This window comes from Heterocephalus glaber, unplaced genomic scaffold (assembly GCF_053883595.1).
Source record: "Heterocephalus glaber isolate CG9 unplaced genomic scaffold, H.glaber_assembly_v1.0 deba00001428, whole genome shotgun sequence".
Lineage (NCBI taxonomy): Eukaryota > Metazoa > Chordata > Mammalia > Rodentia > Bathyergidae > Heterocephalus > Heterocephalus glaber.
In genome coordinates this window covers 25068649-25077317 of record NW_028258293.1, presented here as the reverse complement: position 1 = coordinate 25077317, position 8669 = coordinate 25068649, and the positions used below count along the sequence as shown (strand labels likewise).

The 8669-nt window shown below is 35.8% G+C and overlaps 2 pseudogenes; one reads left to right on the top strand and one right to left on the bottom strand.

The window, feature by feature from the left end:
• Nucleotides 1-231: 231 nt before the first annotated feature.
• LOC101717839 (nibrin-like) lies at nucleotides 232-2569 on the top strand (annotated as a pseudogene).
• Nucleotides 2570-4316: 1747 nt separating this feature from the next.
• LOC106007652 (olfactory receptor 51L1-like) lies at nucleotides 4317-5275 on the bottom strand (annotated as a pseudogene).
• Between the last annotated feature and the right edge of the window lie 3394 nt (nucleotides 5276-8669).

Here is an 8669-nt window from a genome sequence, read left to right as displayed (position 1 = left end):
ATATTATCACTGTTCCTGCTAAAGAGAAACCATAACCCATGTTTGCACAAACTCATTGTTGCTAAATTGCTCAAAATGAACTGGGGTTGTACCTAGAGAGAGTGGGACATAAAAGCTCACAAGCCTACCTTTGGGTCCAGAACAGCCCAGATACCTTACCCACAGTTAGTAGCCTGGGATCAGGCATTGAAGAGTTCTACTTTCCTCTTGGATTTAAAATTAAATATTCAGATGTGGAAGCTGCTACCTGTCATGGGCCCAGCTCAAGAAGAACCATATATACTTTTGACTGGTGTTGAGTGTGTTGTTGGAAGGAAATCTGTGCCATTTTAATTGACAATGATCAGTCCATCAGTCGAAATCATGCTGTGTTAACTAACTTTTCTGTAACTAACTTGCAACAAACAGGTGAAATTCCTACTTTAACAATAAAAGATAATTCTAAGTATGGTACCTTTGTTAATGAGTAAAAAATGCAGGATGGCCTTTCTTGAACTTTGAAGACAGAGAATAGAGTTAGCTTTGGAGTGTTTGAAAGTAAATTCAGAGTAGAATATGAACCTTTGGTTGTGTGCTCCTATTGTTTAGATGTCTCTGGGAAAGAGACAAGTCAAGCTATGTTACAACTTGGAGGACTTACAGTAAACAACTGGACAGAAAAATGTACTCACCTTGTTATGGTATCAGTTAAAGTTACCATTAAAAAATATGCGCACTCATTTGTGAACATCTGATTGTAAAGCCAGAATATTTTACTGAATTTGTTAAAGCAGTTCAGTCCAAGAAGCAGCCTCCACAAATTTAAAGTTTTTACCCACCTGTTGATGAACCAGCCATTGGAAGTAAAAATATTGATCTGTCAGGATGAGAGGAAAGAAAACAAATCTTCAAAGGAAAAACATTTGTAATTTTAAATGACAAACAGCATCAGAAATTAAGTTCAGTAGTTGTTTTTGGAGGTGGAGAAGCTAGGTTGATAACCAAAGAAAATGAAGAAGATAGTCTTTTTTCAGCTCCTGGAACTTGTGTTGTTGACATAGGAATAACAAATACACAGATCTTAATTACTACTCCCAGAAAAAATGGATTCACTCAATTATGGATATACTCTAAAGGGAAGGTCTTAGACCTATTCCTGAAGCAGAAATTGGATTGGCAGTTATTTTCATGACTACAGAGAATTATTGTGATCCTCAGGGCCAGCCCAGCACAGGATTAAAGACAAATACTCCAGGCCCAAGCCTTTCACAAGACTGGTCAGTCAGTGAAAAACTCACGTCAAGTTCTCCTGAGAGCACTGCAACATATGTAGCTGACACAGAATAGGACCAGGCACATATATGTATGTATTCGAGTGAAAAGCCAAAAGAAACAAAAATCTCCAAAACGGAACAAATATGTGGATCATCTTTACAAGAAATACCCATTATAAAAGAAGCCCCCAAAACAAGCTCCAATAATAACATAGCATTAAATACTCTGTTTTGGGCAAATATCCAAAACTATCAGCTTTCACCAACTAAATTCCCAAGTGTAAATAAAAGTAGAGATTGTGCTTCTCAGCAACAGACAAATACCATTAGAAACTACTTTCAGCCATCTCCAAAAAAAAAAGGGAAAGGGATGAATAAAACCAAGAAATGTCTTCATCCAAATCAGCAAGAATAGAAATGTCTCATTCTCTTTTAGAACACACACAATCTTCTATAACCTCACTATGGAAAAACAAGGAGCAAAATCTATCTCAGAATGAACCTATGGACACAAAATCGGAAAATTTATTTACAGATGATGAAGATTTAAAATCCAGTGTGAAAAACTCTGACAGTAAATCTGTTTCTACAGAAAATCTAAGATAAAAGAAAAAAGAAAGAAAGAAAGAAAGAAAGAAAGAAAGAAAGAAAGAAAGAAAGAAAGAAAGAAAGAAAAGAAAGAAAGAAAAGAAAAGAAAAGAAAAGAAATTGATTTGGCCATAGAAGATGAACTACTGGAGCAGTTATTCAAGAACACAAGACCAGAGTTAGAAATTGAAGTGAAAGTTGAAAAACAAGAAGAAGATGTCAACATTTAGAAAAAAGCCAAGATTGGCTATAAAAACAAATAACAATTTTGATGATAAAATAATACCAGAAAGTGACAAAATACCTCAAGAAAGTGAAGTTGGGAAGAAATGTGAGCTCAAGAAAGAATCACTGTGGTCAACTAAAGAAATATCTAATAATGATGAACTTCAGGACAGCAGTGAGATGCTTCCAAAAAAGCTGTTAATGACTGAATTTAGATCACTGGTGGTTAATAACTCCACTTACAGAAATCTGTGTGGGATAAATAATGATCATGGTCATCAACTAAAGAATTTCAAGAAATTCAAAAAGGTCACCTTTCCTGGAGCAGGTAAACTTCCACACATCATTGGAGGATCAGATCTAATAGCTCATCATGCTCGAAAGAATGCAGAATTAGAAGACTGGTTGAGACAGGAAATGGAGGTACAAAAGCAACATGCAAAGTAGAGTCTCTTGCTGATGATCTCTTTAGGTATAATCTTAATGTTAAAAGGAGAAGATAATTGAGAACTTTAAAAAGAAATTATGAGCCATCACCTGCCTCACAAGCACAAGGTCCTGAGTTTGATTCCTGATACCAAAAAAAAAAAGGAAATTATGAAAACAAGCTTCCCAGCAAGCATGAATACAGTATATGGAAGAAATTTAAGTTTTTGTGGCCCAAATTTGTTAAATAAAATGCACAAAACTCTAAAAAAATAAATTAAATTAAATTATATATTCAAACTAATATTTATTTATTTACTGATTTATTTATTTCACCATCATTTATCTATTCAGTGATAACTAAGTGCCAATTTTACAACAAGGAAAAGAACTAAATTTTACAGGTCTTGCCTAATCATTAGAAAAATTAATGTCAAAATTCTATTATTGGGCTGGGGATTTAGTTCAGTGGTGCCACTGCCTCCTTTGCAAGCTTAAGGTCCTGAGTTTGATCTCCAGTACAAAAAAAAACCGAACCAAAACAAAACAAAACAAAAAAACCCTCTATTACTAAGACGTCTGGAAATATTAAGAGCTATAAAGCATTTTTACATTCTTCTTTTCTTTCTATTTTTTTCTTTGAAACAGTGTAAACAAGTGAACTAAATTTTTTCTATTAAACTTGCAAAGATTATAATATAAGCCATATATGACTATATGCAACATTATTTCAGAGACATAGAAAAAGAGAAAACCACAGATAGATATTAGAAAATTGGCAGGTAGAGCTTTTGTTAAATTAAAGGAGACCAGATGAGAGAGAAATTGAGAGGAGAGGAAGGAAAGGAAAAAAGAATTAAGATGTGCTATGTACATGTGCCAACTCCCCATGGGGAATGCAATCATTGTGTAGTATCCATGTGAATTAATAAAAATTAAAAGTTGAAAAAAGGTAAGTCAGTTTTGTACTTTGAGTAAAGATTTACATGAAAATAAAAAGATCTGTATTACCTGTTTCCTGCTATTACACACTTGTAAGTCATTGTAAGTGATCAGCAGTTTAAATTATTCAGATGATGATATATTTAAGACAATGGGTTAAAATTAATACATTTACCTTATAAAATCTGAAAATTAAAAAATTATGAAGTCTCACCTTTCTATAAGATTGGAATTATTTTTAAAATTGTACCAAACCAAATAATACCAAAAAAAACCCCAAAGAGATTGGTTCTTGCATCCCTGAGGCAACTATACTTCCTCAGGTAGAGAGAAACTTGGTTGTAGATGATTAGAAAGTGGCGCTGATGCAGCATGAAGGTTCTGCACATATGAATTTAGTCAAAATATATTTTCATGCCAAAATAAAATATTACCATCCTCAATAAAGCTAAAATATCCCCATTTATACACTATAATTATATTAAAAAGAGCATAAGATTCCATGATAAATATTACAGAATTTCAAGAAGCAAAAAAATTATGAAAAAATAGCAGATATAGGTTTGGATATTTGTGGAACACTTCACAGATAAGTAACTTTGACTAAAGTTTGAGGACTGCAGTAGAAGAAAATGAATGGAAACAATTTCCAACACACTCCTTTGCAATACAGTCATGCTTACAGAGAAATTATGAAGCAATTGTGAAGTCAGGCCATTCTGCTCCACTGAACACCATATTCCATGGTGTTCTTTTGACTCTATTTCTCTCTCTTAAGGAATCTTTTCTAACTTTTCCTGTTCCAACATGCCTAGTGCAGATTCTTCATCATAGGTTAATAATCATAGTAGTGAGGTATTTATTATTTTCTAGGGAACAGGCCTATATCAAAACAGAACTATTTTGGGGGTGAAGTAGTAGGTGGAGGACCCCTTGGCGGATCTGCTTGGTTCTCACACTACAGATGATTGGGTTGAGCACTGGTGGAAGCATTAAATAGATATGAGCCATGAGAATGTGGATGAAGGGAGAGGACTGCTTGGCAAATGGTGGACAATAGCTAGCCCTATCATGGGGACATAGAGGATGAGTACAGCACAGATGTGGGAGGCACATGTGTTGAGTGCCTTTAGTCTCCCTTCACGGGATGCAATTCTTAACACGGAATGAAGGATGAAAGCATATGACACTAAAATACCCAGAGAGTCCAAGCCCCACAGAATAGTAATCAAGACCAACCCATATATTACGTTAAATTTAGTGTCAGCACAAGCAAGGTGGATCATGTCCTGGTGCAGACAATAGGAATGAGAAAGAACATGGGAATGACAGGACAGAAAGAAGGTCAGATGAACCAGAAGTGGGATTAGTGGAATAGCACTCCTGAGCAGGGCTGCAATCCCAATCTTGGCAATCAGTTTTGGGGTGAGAATGGTAGCATACCACAGTTGGTGGCAGGTAGCTACATATCAGTCCAGGGCCATGGCCAAAAGCACAGATGATTCTGTGAAGGAGAAAGTGTGAATCAAAAACATTTGGACCACACAGGTATTGAACTGGATCTCCCTGGAAATAGACCACAGCACCCTGAAAAGTGATATCACTGGGGGCAGGGACATGCCCATGTCAGTGAGCGAAAGTATGGCCAGGAAGCAGTACATGGGTTCATGCAGCCTGGGGTCTGTCCAGACTATATGCAAGATGATGCAGTTGCCCATTACTCCAACAAGGTAGAGGAGGCAGAAGGGGATGGAAATCCAGTGGTGAAATTCCTCGTAGCCAGGGATGCCTGGGAGATAGAATGTGGACGACAGGGAGCTGCTGGAGTTTGAGGTTGCCATGGGGATCAGTGTTCAACCACAGTCCAATTCCACAGTCACAGTCCAGTGGCAAGGGCATTTGATAAATCCAAGATCTTCATGATGAAAGCAAAAGATAGATATTAAGAATTAGAAAGAACTTTTTCAAATAGCAAGGGGAACAAGGGAGGAGGGAGGAAAGGAAGGAAAAAGGATGTGAAAAATCTTGAAGAATAAAATGGAAATAGAGCTTTTGTAAATGGGCAGAAGAGTTGAGAGGACCAGGAAGGGCAGGAAGTGGGGACAAAAAAATTAAAATTTGTTATACACACATCCAAGTTCCCTACAATATATGTAATCATTATGTACTAAAACAAATACTAGTAAAAAGGAAAAAAGAAGCCAAAAGAGTACTTCAGTGTTTACCTCTAACTTCTTAATCCACCCCAACATTTCTTCTTTCTTGCTTCTTCATTTCATTGATGGTTATTGGTAGTAAGTAATTTATTCATCCAAACTAACCAGGATCTGCAATCCTGTCTCCACTATGCAAACCCATTCAACATCCTCTCTAAACATGGACAACCTTCCAAAGACACTATCTAGACAGGGCAGCACGTGCGCGCGCGCGCGCACACACACACACACACACACACACACGCATGAACATTTTAGACCAAATGTAAAGTTGTAATTTTATTAGGAATTTTCTTATCTAGGGGTACTACACTGATATTACTCTTTTATAATGACTCTACTGGTGATTTAAATTAATTCCTTAATCTGCCTTAACTTGACCTTTTCTTTAGGAAATAAAAAACCACGCAAGGCATATTTACAGAATTCAAGGAAGAACTCCCCAGCTCTGCTCTGGTTCTTAGTCATGTATCCCCTATTATATAATTTATGTCCTAGGCCTGGTCTTTTCTGACAATCAACTCTGTTTAGTCATTTTGGTTTAACCATGTCATCCCAAGAGCTAATTACAGGTTAAGATAGACTTTACCAAAATAATGTATAAATTTTAAAGGCAATCTTTAAACAAAATATATAATTTAGAAATCATTGAAACAACTCTGGCTCCAGATTTAAAAATTAAGAACCTTCTTTCTATTATATTTCAAACCTCATGAGTTGTTTAGAGACGTTCTGGCCATCAAAAGAAAAAAATGCAAAATGATAGATGGGACTTAATGGCAACAGAGAGTAGAAACTTATAACTAAAGAAAAAATAAAATAGAAATATTAGAGCCAGAATTAGCCTATCAGCATTTGACATTGACACTACATGATTTGTATGCAGATCAAATGAGAAAGATATTTTCCCCACTTACTCTATGGTCAAGAGAAATACCTCTGAAAGAAGAAAGTTGACTGTCCCTAAAACTCCAGCTTGTGTATTGTTTGTCAGGCATCCTTGCTCACTAAAATATTTATAGGATAATTTAAAATCCATGGGACAGATTAGTCCAATATCAAGTAAATGAATTGACATGTCCCTGTGTTGTAAAATCTCCTGATGCCTTTTGAAACTCTCAACTCGCTTTCTGTTTCTGTAACTCGCACGTACATGAGCCCCATTGAAGGCAGCTGCTTAGTAATGGCAAATTTCTAGGAAATGAAAAAGTCTATGAAGAAGACATCAAATAAGTGAACTCAGTCTTTCCTATTCTTCAAATTATGAAGGTATTATCTACATCTTCTATGACCTTATGCATACGGCCCTGCTGTTTCTCTCACTCTGCCTCACAGCTACATCAAATCCCAATTTCACCCTTCTTTCTGCGTTTGCACTCATTATGACTTTCAGGATTTAGATTTCCAGTCGTTTCCCATATTTTTGATCCTTTCTTTAAGTTTCTCAACCATCATCAGAATTAGAAACTCTGCCTTTTCCCCACCTCTCTGCTTAGTCAGTTCAGACCATTTCTCTGACCCTGTGAGCTCTGTCTCTCACTGGTGAGAAAGGGAAATACAGAGTTAAATTGAAAGCTGGAAGTTATCTGACCTGATAGCCCCCTTTGACTCATGCTTTGTTACCTTGCAGGTTTTGAACTAAGGCTTTAAGAAGATGCCTGCCCATCAAATATCTTGTTACCACTGTTTCTCTGCAGTCACATCAACCTAGGCTATACAGTACAGAATTCTGGTTTTAATGTTTGATTGCTTTTTAATTATAGACAAATGTTTGTTTGGTTTTTTTCAGTTCACATGGAAGTTAACTTCTTGGCCAATTGAAGATAATAACAATTTGAAAGAATCATGCTGGGAATTAAAGAAGTACAGTATTGTATACTAAGCAAATTAGTGAAATAACCATAGTTATCACTTCAAATATTGTTTGTGATAAAATATTTACAATTGTCAATTAAAAGTAAAGTACAGGAGAAAAATAGGTACTGTAGGAAAAATACTTAAAATAATTATTATACACAGTGGGCACAAGATGATGATGATGATGATGATGATGAAAATGACTATAATGATGATGATGGTGGCAACTAACAACAGTGACAAAGAAGACACCTGAGAGTAGGAACATGTATGAAAGGGCAGTAAAAATGCCTAGGATCTGGAGTGTCCTTTCATGCAGAAAAACAACAGGAGTGGGCAGTTCACAAAAAATTATCTGGGTAGATGTGTGGTAAGAATAGCCAGTTTCTTCTCAATCTCATTCAATGAAAACATAACACAGGTGGAGTTAGGAAATGATTCTTAATCTTTTTCTTCATTGCCAAATTCCTTTCATAATTATGACAGGCCTACCTATGTGCTTGGTGTTCTATTCAATGACAATTTTGAAAGAAATATGTCCAAAACAGAAAGTGAAGTTTAACCTAGACAAGGAATGAGAACCTTGAGCCTTCAATGAGCTACGAATCTGATCACCCACATTATTTATGCTCGCTAATAATGAGTCTTCCTATTATTCTATAAAACTTTATACTGTAACAATGCTTGAATTCAATCATCCTACCCTTATAGATCTTGCAAATATCATTTCAAACATGTGCACATGTTCATTTGCTGTCTTTCAGCATGCCCTAGAAAAGGAGGAGGGAGCTTATGTAGTTTCTTTATAAAGTAGAAAGTCTACTGAATATGCAAAGTGCAGTTGAGACCTCTGGATCGTACTTACAGTCATATTAAAAGCACTGATACTTGAAGTTGGAAGGGACGTTGAATGTTGTCTGGTGAAATTCCAATCTCATTTTGAAATTACTGCTTTTTTGTATCTGAAAATTATCTACCACTCTGTGTAAATAACACACCACAGATAGAAACCACTTGACATGAAAATCAAGGGCATCTTAAGTAAGTACTGTGTATATGAGAAGTTTAACTCAAATTTGGAATTTGTAAGCATGAATCTAAACAATAAAGATATTTTGGTGAAAATTATGTCCTCAATTTGGATGAAAGCTGCTCCTTTCCT